Source organism: Diceros bicornis, chromosome 2 (assembly GCF_020826845.1).
Source record: "Diceros bicornis minor isolate mBicDic1 chromosome 2, mDicBic1.mat.cur, whole genome shotgun sequence".
Lineage (NCBI taxonomy): Eukaryota > Metazoa > Chordata > Mammalia > Perissodactyla > Rhinocerotidae > Diceros > Diceros bicornis.
In genome coordinates, this window is record NC_080741.1 from 7,494,289 (window position 1) to 7,511,602 (window position 17,314).

A 17,314-nucleotide genomic window follows, 5' to 3' on the forward strand; every position below is an offset into this window, starting at 1 on the left:
TTCAAAGAAGATATTCAAATGCTCAAAAGCCTGCGCAAAAGATGGCTCAACATCATTAGGCATTAGGGAAATGCAAATCAAAATCACAATGAAATACGACTTTATATCCATAGGATGGCTAAAATTAAAAAAAAAAAAAGAACGGTTAATAACAAGTATGGACAAGGATGTGAAGAAATTAGTTAATTTTTGTTGGAAGTGTAAAATGTTGCAGACACTTTGAAAAAACATTTTGGCAGTTCCTCAAATGGTTAGACATAGAGTTACCATACGACCCACTAATTCTACTCCTAGATATACACCCAAGAGAAATGAAAGCATATAGTCACAGAAATACTTATACATGAATGTTCATAGAAGCATTATTCATAATAGCCAAAAGTGGAAATAACTCAAATATCCATCAATTGAGGAATGGATAAACAAAATGTGGTATATTTGTACCATGGAATATTATTCAGCTATAAAAAGTATTATGTCCAGATACATATTACAGCATGGATGAATCTTGAAAACATTTTGCTAAGTGAAAGAATCTGGATCTGTATTGGATTTTCTCTATTGGATCATTCCATTGGGCATACAGACATGCCTTAACATCTATTAAACAAAACCCCTTCTTTGATCCCCAAGTCTTCCTTTAGGTGCCCCATCTCAGTTTTCCACATTCACAGCAAAATATTTTCTATACTCACTATTTCTGCTTCTTCATCTCCTATTTTCTCACTAACCTACTCTAACTAGTCTCTTAATCTACTACCACTACATTGAATCAGCTCTTTTTAAGGTCATGATCAAATTTGACAGAGACAATGATTACTTTTCTGCTATCTTAACCTCTCAGTAACATTTAATATGGTTAATCACAGCCTCTTTCTTTGAACACTTTATTTTTCAGGCTTTCAAGTAACTGTATCAATCTGTTTTTTTCCCTATCTCACTGCTCCTCCTCCATCTCCTTTGCTAGCTCTTCCTTATCTACCAGACGTCTAAAATATTGATGTGCCAGGATTCCATCTTTGTCCTTCCTTTTTTGTCTTCATGATTCCTGTATGTCTTCTCTAGTCCCATGACTTAATATCATCTGCCCTAGATCAGGGGACTCAATATATACCCCAAACATTTGAGCCTGAGGAGGCTAAAGTTACCCGAGGGTAATCCTCTGAAAAAGATTGCAAATGTGAGCCATTAGTTGAAGCACCTACAGCAGCTGGGGGGTGAGAACTCCCAAGTGGGCTGGTGAAACGGATTCCAGCAAATCCAATCAATAACACCTACCATACCATTCACATGAAATGGCTCCTAATTTTTGTTTTCAGCTGTATCTTTTCTTCTGAGTTCCAAATATATATCCAACATCATATCCAACATGTCCATTGGATTTCTAATAGATATCTCAAATCGAATTGGCCAAAACAGTATGGCCCATCTCTCCTTCACTCTCTCTATCCTTTCCATTTTCCAACCCAGTGTTCCTCATCCAGTGGCAGCAGCATCTATTTAGTTATTTAGGTCAAAATATTGATGTACTGCTCTCTTTCTCTCAAATTCCACACATCCAATCAATTAATAAGCCCTGTTGCGCGTGCATGCACACACACACACACACACACACACACTCTCAACGAATGTGATCACTTTCCATTATTTTTGTGAGTATAATCCAAACTCTTTATACTCTTGTCTGAATCAGTGTAAAGGCCTCCTAAGTGGTCTCTTTCTGCTGTGGGGGAGGAAGACAATTCCTCTACCCTTTAAGTCCTTCTGGCTGGTCTAAGAATTAAATTGACATGAGATAGAATAGGAGAAAATTAAACAAAGCTTTATAACATAGTATACATGGGAGAAATCCAGGAAAACTGAGCAACTCGCTAGAATGGCCAAAAATTCCACCTTAAATACCATCTTCAGCTAAAGACAGAGGATGGTGGGGGGTAGTGGTTTGGGCCTTCAAGGGAGAGGAAAGCAATTTACATGGAGATGGAAATGCAAATGTTTGTTGAACAAGTGTTTGCTATGACCCAAGAGACACATTTTACATTACACTGCAGTTATCTTATGATATTAGCTCCTGCCTAGAACAGGCTTTCTATCTTAAATTCTTTTAGACAGTTAGGGGGATGGTCAAAGTTTCTTTCAGAGTCTTTTGTTCTTAAAAATAATCAAAGCAAAGAGATACATTTTGGAGTGACCAATTCTGATCCCCCGCAGTGTACACCTGCCTTTCTTCTGGGGGCAGCAGTAGTCAGAGTGATCTTTCTAAAGTATAAATAAAGTCAAGCACTTATTATACCCCAAATTATCATATTTATCTTATTATAAGTTTAACGCTTGCCACTGCTCCCTCCACTCCACAGTGGTTAGAGCACAAAAACATTTAATAAAGTTAGGTTTTATAATCAGTGATAAAGGGCAAAGAATGTCCCTCACAATCTGTGCAAAAGACAGTATTTTTATTGCCAGATGAGAAGAATAAAGAATTGTTTAATTATCATGTCCCAGGTAACACAGTTAATAGGTTTTTTTGAACATAGGCAGACTGCCTGAAGCTGGCTTTTTATAACCAAACACTATGTAATCTCTCATATAAATGTTAGGACCATCTTGGTAAGTCAAAATCCTATATTGACTAAAATTGCAATTATTTTATAATTTAATTTGGGGAAGAAGATTTATATTTTTATAATATAATATTATAATGTATTTAGAATATTAAATGATAATTTCTTATTATAAATGCCATGTATATCTCTTATTTAGGTTTTATTTTGTGTCCTTCAATAAGTTCTTTTTGTACAAATCACTTTTTAATATTTATTACTGAATACTTCTAATATATATTTTTTGCTATCGTTAATTTTAATTATATTTTTTTCATGGCTGTGGCTGTCATGTAATAATCTTCTTGATTTTTGTATAGTTATCTTCAGTGCAATAAATTTGCTGAGCTCTCTTATTAGTTGTAGTATTTGATTATAGATTTTATTCATTCATTAATTGATCCAATAAATATTTAGTGGATACCTAATATATGTTAAGTATTATTATAGATGGTAGAATAAATTGGTAAACAAATGAATCATATTCATGGGTATAAATTAGGTTATTTCATCTAATCAATTCCTGTGTACATAATGGCAATTTAGTTTTTTATGCTAATTCACATATCTAATTTCTTTTTCTTGTCTTATTGCATTGGATGATATTTCCATTCAAATATCAACTCAAAATGGATACAGTGGGCATCTTTGTCTTTTTCTGATTGTAAAAGATTTAATTTAAATTTTCAACGTTAAATATATTTGCTATGGGATTTTGGTAGATATCTTTTATTAGGTTAAGTAGTTTTCCCCCTTATTTTAGTCATGAATCTGTGTTGGATGATATAGAATGCTTTTCTGTATTTATTGAGATATTCATGTGGTTTTTCTTCTTTAATTTTGTAATATGGTAGATTATATTAAACAATTTTCCTAAGGTAAATCATCTTTGCTTTCCTGGGATATATATATTACCCTATCATAATGCTACATATGTCTTAAGTCATTGCTACATTTATTAATAATTAATTTAGGAATTTTGCATTTATAATAAGTGAGATTAGTCTGTGAGTTTCCTTTCTTTTACTGCCCTTTTTCAGATTTGTTATTAAGATTATACCAGGTTCCTAAAAGAGTTGTAGATCTTTTGCGCTCTTTATACTCTCCACAAATATTTGTTACTTGAATATTTAGTAACGCTTGCCTTAAATGTATTATCTATGATATTTAATTCAATGGACACATGGCAACCTAGAGTATATCTACATTCCTGCCTTCCCTACTAGGCTCTGTTTTCATGTGCCCAGCAACCTACTAAGTTTGAGTGTTCCATTATTGCTCTCAATCCTAACACAGTGTTGGGATGTTCCACTGTTATTTTTAACCCCAATGTATGTATTTTTCTTATTTTAGGTTTTTATTATGTTTTTTAATTGAAGTTTAAAATTCAATTATTATTGTATCTTCTTTCCAAAAGCACCATTCATCAACTTCTTTATTTCTCTCTCTCATACCTATCCAGGGACATTTAAAAACCTAGAAACCTCTTTCTCACCACCCTCTTAGATTTGATTTGTTTTCACATTTGGTTGATTCTTTTTAAATAATTCTTCTTGAATCTATTGTTATTTTTGTCCTCAATACAACTAACTTCATCCCTGAGTTGCTGCACTCACTTCAAATTATTGCCCAATTCCACTCCAACATACGAACCATCACAAAATTAGTCTCCGAAGAGCCACAAACTACCATGTCACATCTTTACTCACAGAATTTGAGGGATCTCTATCGTATGTAGGTTAATATTGTTTTTTTTTTTACTTCCTCCAGTGCTTTTCTTCCCTAATCAGTTGGCTTAGTTGTTTTTATTATTATTGTTGTTGTTTTTTAAGTTTCTGTTGCTGTGTACCTGTAATTAATTTCCCCAAATTGATTGTAAGCGTCTGTAGGGCAGAGACTATGTTTTATCCCTCTTTGTATTCACTACAACTTCTGGCTGAGTGCTTGACATGAGTTGCTATTCAATAACGTACTGTTTGCTTGATTGATGAATCGCTTGTCTCTGCCTGATTAGCTCAGTTGTTAAGTGCAGGGTGCTAATGAGGCAAGGGTCATAAGATCAAGCCCTGTGTGGATCAATTAGCTTTGGCTTGTTTCATAACCCTGGTGTGTGCTTTACCCCAAATCAACATTCCCAGAAAGACTGTGTTTGGACTCACAAGGGACAGCAAAATAGAGGATGAGCGTTAGACCAGTGTAATTTCATCTCCACTACTAAAGGTAAAGCATCCTAAAAGGAAGTGGTCTTCCTGATGGCGGGTCTGCAGTACATTTTCATGTAGAGAGACAAGCCAGCTCTTAGCTTGTTCCATAGTCCTGGTTCAATTTAACTTTCAGAACATTTTTCTTTTACCATTCAGGTAAAATCAGTAAACTATTTAATTTGTTTAAAAAAAGTAATCTCAAAACCTCATGAGGGAAAGTTATGTGAAGGTTAAGTATTTTGATCATAGAATTTATTTTAAATTATTGCTGCCATATCCCTGTCTATTATTTTATAGCAACCTATTTAATGTTGGATTTGCAAATGTTCAAAAGCAATGTACTTTATCAGCCATTTATTTGACCCTCAAAAAATGATATAAAGTTATTATTTTTTCTAAAATTTCTAAATTTTTGAGTTTAGTAGATATCTATTGTGCAAATTAATTGGCGTCAGTACTACGAGTTGGTTTCACAAATGCGTATGTGCAATAATAGTCATTCTTATATTCAGGATAAGAGAAAATCTCAATCTACCGAGACATAACTGTAAGCTGAACTGAGAAACAGTGCAGTTAGGATCAGATGATTAAGGAGAAAAACAAATAAATGTACATGCAATGTAGGGAAAAATATAAAAGATAAAAGAAAGTACCGATATGATGTTCTTTTTAAGTCCTATTTGAAAGAATGCAAGTAGAAAAATAACACTATTTTTTGCTTGAAAGGAAAACTAATCATAAAGAACAAAGTAATAAAAACATCATGGTTTGAGTAACAAGATTTTACACTTTCATAAGAAAGTATAATCTATAATTGGAATGAAGTAATTGGATAAATGTAAAGTAGATTTGTTTAAATCAACAAAACTTTTCTACAGAATTTGCAGAGTTTTTCAATCATTAAAAGATAGTTTTGGGGGCCGGCCTGGTGCCATAGCAGTTAAGTGTGTGGCCCTGGGTTCACTGGCTCGGATGCTGGGCATGGACCTACACACCACTCATCAAGCCGTGCTGAGGTGGCGTCCCACATAGAGTAACTAGAAAGATGTATAACTATGATCTACAACTATCTACTGGGGCTTTGGGGAGAAAAAAGGAAAAAAGGAGGAAGATTGGCAACAGATGTTAGTTCAGGGCCAATCTTCCTCAAAAAAAAAGTAAAATAAAAAATAAAACTACATAAAAAAGATAGTTTTTAAGAATCCATAAACATTATAAAAATTCTAAAATTGGTATGGCATAAAGAAGGCCAAAGTAGCATATCAAAGTTTGGTCTTCTGAGTTGATTGGCATTGCCTTTCTTTTGTCTTGTAGGAAAAGGAAAAAGAACACAAAATAGCCACGTCTCCTGGGTACCAAGCACGTAGTCCAATGAATTGTCCCTTTGATGTATTATGTTGAGTTTGTACTTATTTTTCTACCTAGTAAGTTGAGTGACTTTCCTGCTTTTGGGTCTAATATAACCAACTCTTATTTAATGTTAGGACTCTGCCTCATAGCCTAAGTTGATCAGAAATTTCTCATAGGAAGATTAAGGTGTTCACAGGAATTTGTTTTGGATAGTCCTCATCTGTTTGAAAAGTACAACATATTGATTAAGAACATAGGCTCTGCCTTGCTGGTTTTCAAACCTGGTTCTGTTGCTCACTGGTGTCTGACTTTGTTATTTAACCTCTCTGTGTGTCATAGTTTTTATCTGTAAAATGGGGCTAAAAATTGTATATACCTCATAGGACTATTCCGTATCTTAAATGAGTTAATATGGGCAAAGGACTTTGAACTATGCCTGACAAATAGCAGATACTCAACAGATATTAGCTATTAGTAGCAACCTTATTACCCTTGTTGGAAATCACTGAGATGGTCGTCACTCCTCCTGATCCTTGGTCTCAGTGATATTCTCTGTGCTCTGGACTTTAGGGCCTGTCATAGTCCAGTTGTCTTTGAACCCCTACCACAGTGTTCCCAAGTGTATAGGAAACAATTGACTACTCTCCTGCACATCTCTGGGCTTTGAAAAACTAGTGGTATTGATGATATAGTGGTTTAACCAAAATCGATCTTAGATTTATAGTACTTTAGATACGGAAAACCAAAATCCTCAGGGGCTGCAACACTCCACAGCCACTAATGTTTCTAGAAAGGAAAATAAAACACATATTTAGTATATAGAATATTAGTTAAATTTTAGTGTTTGGTAGAAAGTGCTCTCTGAACTTCATGTTGAGGATAAAACAGTGAACAAAACAGATAAAAATCACTGCCCTCAAAAAGCTTATGTTCTAGGGGCTGGCCTGGTAGTGTAGCGGTTAAGTTCACACGTTCCACTTTGGCAGCTCGGGGTTCACTGGTTTGGATCCTGGGCACGGACCTACTCACCACTCATCAAGCCATGCTGAGGTGGCGTCCCACGTAGAAGAGCTACAACTCTACAGCTATGATACACAGCTATGTACTGGGGCTTTGGGGAGAAAAAAGAAAAAGAGGAAGATTGGCAACAGATGTTGGCTCAGGGCGAATCTTCCAAATATTCCAAATACAAATAAAACAAAACATGCAGCTGTCATATGACCCAGCAGTTGCATATCTGGGAACTTATTAAAAAAAAAAAAAAGCTTGTATTCTAGTGGTGGGAAATATGCAACAACAACAAAACATGTAAGAGAAATATTTCTTGTGCTATAAGGGGATGAGAGTAAAGAGAAAAATAAATCAAGAAAGGGAGATAGGGCGTGTCTAGAACAGAGCAGGTGTAGCATTTGCAATGGGAGGAAGATTTCAATCTAATTTTTAGATTGTCTTGCCAAGGAGGGAAGTTTTCACTGAAAAGATGAATTTGAGGAAAGATCTGAAGGAGGTGAGAGGGTGAGCTATGAAGATCTTGGGAAAGGAACTTTACTAGCAGAAGGAACATCAAGTTCAAAGCCCATGAGGTTGAATTGTGCTCATGTTTGAGGAACAGCAAGGAGACCAGTGTAGCTGAAACACAGTGAGCAATTGTTAGGGTAGTAAGATATAAATTCAGAGAGACAATGGAGGCCAGATCATGGAACGTCTTGGAGAACTTAGAGAGAAATACATCATTTCTCTTTATTTTTTCAATTACTCATTCTGGTATTGACAGTAAGTACACTGACTCTTCACACTTCTACTCCAATTTTAAATGGTTCAAGAGTCCCAAGGAGTTACCCAGTTCTAGGTATGTGGTTGCTAGTTTTCTTCTATGCCAGAGGGGGCCAGACTCTTGTTAGTTCATGTCTGTGTTTCATCTTGTTTCCACATTGTCATGTTCTTCCAGTGCAGTCTTCTAAGTTCTGAGGGACCCTCTTCAGATATGTCATATCTAAGCCACTGCCTGCCTGTGGCAGGACTCATGCTTGGACTCAGAAGATGCCATGCTCTTAGTCCACAGTCTCACCCTCAGACATAGTTTGTCAAATCACGTCACCTGTGCCAAGGTGGCTGGGTCTGGCAGGGTAACTTCTAGCATCAGTCATGGGCTGTGCCCAGTGTGGGCCTCCCCTTGACTCTTAGTCACTTGACGTGGGCCCTTGTGGCTGGCAGAGACTCCCCTGGCCCATGTGGCACCTTGGTGTGCATTTACAAAGGCATTTCCTCATTGACTTGGTGATTAAGTGACACCCTTGTGAGAATTAGGGAAAAGTCTTACTTTCTTCTCAGCATATACAGCCAGGGAGAGCTGACTGAACACGTGCTGGATTTAATTTTTAGTTTTAGTTTTCATTTTAGTTTTTTAGTTTTCCATTTAAATTTATCTATATATTTTGACTATATCTCTTTTTGTATTTTCTTTAGTGGATGCTCTAGGGATTACAATATACATACTTAACTTTTCACTGCCTACTTAGAATCAATATTTTACCATTTGAGTGGAATGTAGACACCTTACTAAATTAAAGATAAAGTTCTTTATCTTCCCTCCTCTATGTTAAAGTTATTTTATGTATTACATCTATGTACATTAAAAACCTCATCAGACAATGATACAATTTTCTTTTGCTTTCAACTTTCACTCATATTTTAAGGAACTCAATAGAAGAATAGTCTATTTACCCAGATATATACCATTTGTTCTTACTTCATTTTTAATGTTATAAATTCTCTTCTAGTTTCATTTCCCTTACGCCTGAAAAATAGTCTTTAGCAATTCTTTTAGAGCAGGTCAGATGGCAACAAAATCTCTTAGTTTTTCTTTTTTCCCATTTATTCCTGAGGGATATTTTTGCTGGACATAGAATTCTGGGTTGACAGTTCTTTTCTTTCAGCACTTTAAAAACATTATTTCACTTCTTTCTGATCACTGCCACTTCTGACGTGAACTCTGAAGCCACTTGAATCCCTATACTCCTGTCACTAATATGTCATTTTTCTTTGATTGCATTTTAGATTTTTTTTGCCTTCAGTTTTCAGCAGTTTAATTATAATGTATGTGCACATGGATTTGTCTTTTGGGTTTATTCTGTTGGGGGGACTAAGATTCTTAAAACTGTAGCTTTATGTCTTTTGCTATATTTAGAAAGTTTTCGTCATTATTTCTTCAAATTTTTTCTGCATTGTACTCTATCTTGTCTCCTTCTGAGATTTCAGTGACACAAATGTTTTACTTTTTGTTAAGATCCCACAGTCCCTGAGACTCTGTTCCTTTTGTCCATTCCTTTTATCTTTGTTGTTTAGATTTAATACTTTCTACTGATCTGTTTTCAAAGTTCACTGACTCTTTCCTATGTTATATTCATCTGCTATTGAGCCCACCAAGTGAGGGTTTTATGTTATTATATTTGCAGTTCTAAAATATTCCTTTGTTGTTTCTTTATATCTTTAGTTTCTTTGGTGAGACTCTCTATCTTTCCATTTGTTTAAAGAGTATTCATTCTTACTTCTTGGATTATGATTATAATAGCTGATTTAAAGAGTTTGTTAGATTATTTCAACATCTGTCTCATCCCTGTGTTGGTGTCTGTTGATCGACTTTTCTAAAGCAAGTTGAGATTTTCCTGCTCTTTATACGCCATGTTTTTTTTCTTGTTGTATTCTGGGCATTTTGAATATTATGCCACTAGATTTTAGGTCTTGTTTAAATGCTATGTAAAATGTTGACATTTTTGTGTTGCAGGCTATTGACCTGGTTCAGTTCAAGCCACAAGTTCCAATCAGTCTCTGTGGATGGTGGTTTCAATAAAAGTTCAGTTTTGAAAGATTTTGCCGTATTATTTGGGTTTATCTTTCATATATGTCACCCATCGGCCACTCTGGAACCTGGGCAGTGGTCTATATGTTCAATTCTCACAGTCTTTGGTGTGCTGAATAGCATCAAATCCACAGGTGTACAGCTCAGGGGTAAGCCTAGTTTGTAAAGAGCTTTTTGGAGCCCCATTCCCCGGGGACTCCCTTTTCTAAAGCTCCGCCCCTGCCACAATCTCCTGGCTTTGTGGTTCTCTGGGAATTTTTTTTTTTTGATCCTTTCACTAGAAAGCTGGTATTTCATTTCCTCTGCTCTGCTATGCACTTTCCATGACTGTGCCTGTATCTTGGAATGGTGGAGAAGTAGAAAGGAAGTTTGCTTCACTCACGTTCCTCAGAGAGTAAAAGAAGTTTTCTTTCCATCAGAGTTTTAGGCTACCACAGACCTCCATTTGCACCTCTGTCATTGCTACCACTTCTTAGGTGCCAGAGATGGAGAAAAGAGGGAAAATATAAACAAAAAACACGAGAAATCTTCCTTACCTTCTGTGAGCATTAAGAGATTCCTTTCCTGGAGCCGGCCCTGTGGCGCAGTGGTTAAGTTTGCGCACTCGCTTCAGCAGCCCGGGGTTTACGGGTGCACGTCTTGGATGCGGACCTACACATTGTTCATTAAGTCACGCTGTGGTGGTGTCCCACATACAAAGTAGAAGACTGGCACAGATGTTAGCTCAGTGGCAGTGTTCCTCAAGCAAAAAGAGGAAAGTTGGCAATAGATGTTAGCTCAGAGCCAATCTTTCTCACGAAAAAAAAAATAATAAAGAAAAAAAGACTCCTTTCTTGCTCCTTGCACCAAATTAGATAACTTCATTTACAGCTCTCTGTCTGTGCCAGTGCCCACTTTATGTTTCAAATTGTGTTGAGTTTGGACTGGTGGATACCAGAAGGGAAAAATATGGTAAATTCACTGCCAGTTTGAAGGTACTTCTAATTTTGGTCTTCTCCAATATGCCTGGTGCTATTTACTTTTCAGAGTCCTGAACTACATGTTCCATGCATTCTGTTCAGGTTTTATAGCTGCATGCAGAGAGAGACAGGATAGCGTGTGTTTACTCCATCTTAACTAGAATTGAAAATCTCCATTCTATTTAACTAAAATTTGAGAAAAGAACAAAAAAATCTTCTAAGAAAAGATACATTGTAGCCATTTTAAAATTAAGTACAACCTATTTAGTCAACCAATTTTACATTATTCTGAATAGAAGTCCAGTCACGCAGGACATACTTCAAGGAGGAAACTTAAATGTAGCCCTGTCCTATTTATCTCCCACCTCTTGTCTTCTATTGATAGAAAGCGCCAGATGGCCTTGCTCTAGAGTACGAGAGTGGACTAAGACAAGGTAATGTCAGAGCCCAAGCACAAATGCTGCTCCAAATAATCAGGATGCTTCTCTGACCCTGGCATGGAAAACATCCATCCAAAGCTATAGCCATGAGATTATCCCCTATACTAATTCCTCGAAAATCATGCAGCATCACTGTTGAAGCCCCAGAATTCCCCTAGTGTATGAAGAGGGTTAGATACTGAGATAGACTCCAAGCTTGCTGTCTATTCCTGCACAAGAATGTTTTCATGTTTCTTTCTTACTCTAGAGCCTATAGTTGCTTCCCACATCACCTTGACTAGATATCAAACCCATTTCTTAACTCTCTGTGCTAGGCTCCTTTCTCCCACCTCTTACAGTCCTCCCAGGGGATTTCTTCAGCCTTGCCTTGTGTGTTTTGTTATCTCATACACTGACTTAGCAACCTGATTCTTTAAAGAGATTATCCTATTAAAATTAGTACTTTTAAATATAGTTCAGCTATTTAGTAAAGTGACCATAACTAAACGCCAAACTTTTTCACATAATTGTTATCCACTTACATGAATAATTTCATTTAATTTGTTGGCAAGTCTACAAATAACTCTAATGGTTAACCTCCTCACTTCAAAGCACGCAGATGCCAGTAAGTATGACTTTCTTTTTCTAAATTCAAATCTGAATATTTATTATGTGTTTTTGAATTTCTTTCCATTTCCTGGTGAGAATGTATTGGGAGGGGGAAGCCATCACTACCATATTGGTATACACATTCATTTTTGCCTCCCAACTGCAATTTTAGTGAAAAAGATAGCATTCCTCTTCTCCAAGGCTACTTCCTCATCATCAGCTATGAATTCCAGTTCCTCTTAATTCATCAGGAGCCTTAGTTAATCATTTGTTGCCTTTCTCCTACACACTTAATTTCTCTCTTCCTCTGTGTCTCTCCATTGGCTCTATGTGCTCAGATATAGCTCCTGCTTCAAATATCTTCCTTAGACACAGTTACTGTATCCCTGCGGTTACTGATCTGTTTCTTTCCTTGAGAATGTTGACAATGTTTGCTGTTTCACATTCTAATTTTCTGTACATTTTTAAATCCATTGTTATCTGGCTTCCTCTACAACCAGGCAATTAGAAATGGCTCTTGACAAAATTGATATCAATAGTTACTTCTTTTTTCTCAGTTTTTATACTGATCTTGGTTGGTCACTCCTCACTATTATAAACTCATTTCTCTGAGCTTATATGATACCATAGTCTTGGTTTTCTGTTTTTTTCTGACTACTCTTAGCACACATTTTGGACTCCACTTCTCCTATTTTAACAATAGTTTATTCTAGTCTCACAGCTTCAGGTACTATATATGGATGACTCTCAAATCTATATCTGTAGCCGTATTTAGAGAGAGAGAGAGAGAGAGGGAGAGGGAGAGGGAGAGAGGGAGAGGGAGAGAGAGAGAGAAGAAGGAGGAGAAGAGATTCACTCTTCTACTGGACACTACTCCTTGGCTGTAACACAGACACTTCAAATTCAAGGTGTTCAGACCCGAGCTCATGCTCACTCTAGTCTGCTTTTTCTCTTTTATTCACTGTCTCAGTGAACCACACCTTTACGCCCACACATTGTACAAAATCTGGGTTCTCTCATTCCTCCATGGTTAATCTGTAACCAGATCCTAGAAATTCTATTTTTAATTATCTTTTGACTCTTGTTTTTTCTTAATCTCGTTGCTACTTTCTTTGTTTAGGCCTCTACAATTTCTTCTGTAAATTACAGCGTTAGGCTGCTTACTGGTCCTTCTACCTCCAGTCTTGATCTTCTTCAGTCCATTTGCCTCATTGCAGCCTTACTGATTTTTCTGAATTGTAAATAGGATCATGTCACTTCCTTGTTTAAAACCTTTTAATGACATCCCCAAAATTCAGAATAAAATTATGATTTCTTAGTATAATATACAAGGCCTTCCTGATCTGATTCTTACCACTTTCTTTAGGAATCCCCCTTTGATTTGCCTTCATCCTTACCAACCTCCCTCCCCGCCCCCTCCCCTAACATGGACTAGGTGCTTATACTTTACAATTCGATAGTATCACTCTCTGCACCATCACAACACTCACCATGTGGTATTTTTTGTTGCCATTTAAATAAGGCCCATGTCTAATTAATCTTAATATCTCTGTGTCATTGCCGGGACATCAGTCTTTGGAACACTGGAATGTTTTTTGAATGCATGTGTAAAAGAATACTGAAAAGTTTTGAAATCCAAATTGAAGAATTTAGCTTCTTGAGCAGGGAAATGGCAAGAAAATCATTGAAGAACATTAGATAAATAGATAAGGTGAAGATATCTGGAGGTATGTAGAGACTGTGAGAAAACTGATAACCACGAGGCTTTTGTAACAGGTGTGAGGTCAAAAAGACCTGGCATGATAGGTTGGATGATATGCAAAATAATGACTCCTTTTAAACTTAAATTATTAAAGCCTTAGGATGGATTATATCATTGGCCCTAGAAAAGATTACCTTGCAATATTCTCTAAGCCGTATGTATCCTAAATTTATATGTATTTATTTATAAATTATATATGATAAATTACATATATTATGATATATATATCATAACATTGGGATGTAAAGGAAACCAGTAATACTTTAAGCTATATAAATTTTATGTGATGGTAACTTGTTTATTTATTTATTTATTTGTTTGTTTGTTTATTTATTTATTTTTGTGAGGAAGATCAGCCCTGAGCTAACATCCGTGCTAATTCTCCTCTTTTTGCTGAGGAAGACCAGCTCTGAGCTAACATCTATTGCCCATCCTCCTCCTTTTTTTTTTTTGCCCCCAAAGCCCCAGTGGATAGTTGTATGTCATAGTTGTACATCCTTCTAGTTGCTGTATGTGGGACATGGCCTCAGCATGGCCAGAGAAGCGGTGCATCGGTGTGCGCCCGGGATCCGAACCGGGGCCGCCAGTAGCGGAGCGTGCACTCTTAACCGCTAAGCCACAGGGCCAGCCCCAATTGTAACTTGTTTAAAACAAACTTTTCTTTTTTTAAAATTATTTTATTGAGGTCATATTGGTTTATAATATTGTGTAAATTTCATGTTTTCATTATTATATTTCAGCTTCTGTATGGACTGCATTGTGTTCACCTCCAATAGTCTAGTTTTTAATCCATCACCATACATATGTGCCCCTTTACCCCTTTTGCCCTCCCCCAACCTCCTTCCCCTCTGGTAACCACCAATCTGTTCTCCTTATCTGTGTGTTTATTTGTTTATTTTCCACATATGAGTGAAATCATAGAATATTGGTCTTTCTCTGTCTGACTTATTTTGCCTAGCATAATACGCTCAAGGTCCATCCATGTTGTTGCAAATGGCATGATTTTGTCTTTTTTTATGGCTGAGTAATATTCCATGGTGTATATGTATACCACATCTTCTTTATCCATTTGTCCGTTAATGGGCATTTGTGTTGCTTCCAAGTCTTGGCTGTTGTGAATAATGCTGCAATGAAGATAGGGGCATATATCTTTTTGAATTAATGTTTTCACATTCTTTGGATAGATACCTAGAAGTGGAATAGCTGGATCATACAGTATTTCTATTTTTAATTTCTTGAGAAGTCTCCATACTGTTTTCCATAGTGGCTGCATCAGTTTGCATTCCCACCAGCAGTGTATGAGGGTTCCCTTTTCTCCATATCCTCTCCAACACTTGTTGTTTCTCGTCTTTTTAGTAATCAACCTTCTTTCTTTTATGTTTTAGTGTTTCCCCATTAGATCTTCTAGCTAGAAAAGCCCAAAGGGCTTAAAGTTGCCTGTTTGTTTTATCTGTGGTATAAGCTCTATTTTCTTCAAATATGCTTGCCAAATAAATGCTTCCATGATTGTGCTTTTAAAATAAAACATTTTCCTTATTTAGTTCATATCAATAGAAAGCTTAGAATACCTAGACCACATATGAAGTCAAGTTCAGAAAACTAGTATTTATCTTCTTTAAACAGCCGAGAAGTGCAATATGTCATTTTGTTGCAGATGTTAACATTTGTTAAATTTGAAGAATATATTTATTTTCAAGGTCTATTATGCTTAAAACAATTTAAAATATTTCAAAAACTCTGGATTTAAATATTTTAAATGAAATAAGTATCACTTAAAATTTTTTTTTATCAATATTTGTACCAACAGAAAACAATAGGTATTTCCTTCACTCTTTGATTCTCATTGGTTTGTTTAGAAGCTAGTTTTGGTCTTTGTTTTAGAGATCCTCTGGTATGTGATTTAAAAAATGTGTTTAACTCACACAAAAGAACCTTCTTCTATATTAACCTATGCATTTTGCTTTTCAACCGTTAAAGTGTTTTTCCTCGTTCTTAATCCGTATAAAACTATTAAGATTTTTTAAATGGCCCATAATCTATTTGCAGGTTGAACATTTAGTTCAATAAGTAATAAAAAGCATTAACAGCCTCATATAATCCAAAAAGAGCTCCCAAGTAGGCAATGAGGACAACATTCTTGTTAAATGATTGTGACTAACCAGTCTTTATAGCGACGTTGGGTTTTGTGGTTACCACTTTATTTTATAAACAATCTCTACATTACTTTTAAAGGCAAATAAGTATTTTAAACTTTATTTTATCTATTACATCATCATGAATTATTTTCTTCTAAGAGACGTAAAATTATTCTGATTTTTTTCTTTTAGTATTTTGTGTCGTTAAACTATAAACTTGCTATTGAATTATCCCACAAAAACTTTTCTTAAAACCCTTTTGTTATAGACAAAGCACAGATACAGAAAAACACACAAATATATGGCTTAACAGATTCTTTTAAGTCTTACATCGTTTTAACTACCACCCTGGTCAAGAAACAGAACTTCACCACCCACCTCATAAGCTCTTCAATTGCCAACTCCCAATCATAATCCCCTGCCTCTCCCAAAAGCAACCACTATTTTGACTTTTATAGTCATCATGTCCTTACAGTTTTATCTCTGAAGTGCTCATCCCTGACACTATCTGGCCCAATTAAAAAAATTAAGTTTTTTATGAAGTCTCTTTTAATCTACAGATTCCTCCTTCATCTTTTTCTTTTCTCTACAATTTATTTTTTGAAGAACCTGGGGGAATGTTGACTGCAATTCAAGTTCTTTTCTCCATATTCCCTGAAACTTGGCAGCTGAACTCAGAGGCTTGATCAGACTCTGGTTTGATTGCTTTGTGTTTTCTTTCATCAGGAGACATTTAATGCTGTTTTTCTCTCTTTTCTGATGTTAGCTGCTGTTGATGCTCAGTGCCTAGATCTGTTGATTCATCGGGAGTTGCAAATAGCAATACTCTAACTGTATTATTTCTTTTTCAAACATTAGGTGGAGAAAATAGATACTTCCCCTTATCTGTCTGGTTACCTGGTAGAACAGTTCATACAGAAAAGTCAGGATAAGTGCTCGATTCTTTCCCTTTAGTTACCAGTTTTCCAGATAATGAGTTGATTCTCTATTACCTTTAGAAGATGACATATTAGTATTTTTTAAAAATATCATTATAAACTCATGATTAAATCATTTTTATTTTAATTGAAATTATTATCTTTGAGGCTTAAATTATTGTATCATTGGCCAGTGGGAACCTCTTGAAGTTGGCTCTTCAGTCCTTTTGACATGGTCCTAATAGTCTTTGATTGTTTCTTCTTTATCCAATATAACAATGTTCCAGGTTCATCTTCTTCCTCAGATCTGGAATGACCCGTTTCTCTAAGAAGTTCTAGTTTCTGCTAGTGGTGAATAATGTTTTAGGACCATTTTCTGGGCACTAGGGAAGCTTGGTTAGTCATTGTTTTTAAGTTTCTTCAGTGAAGAGAGCTGGGATATTTTACACACACACACATACACACACACACTCTCTCTCTACAGCACTGCATATGAATTC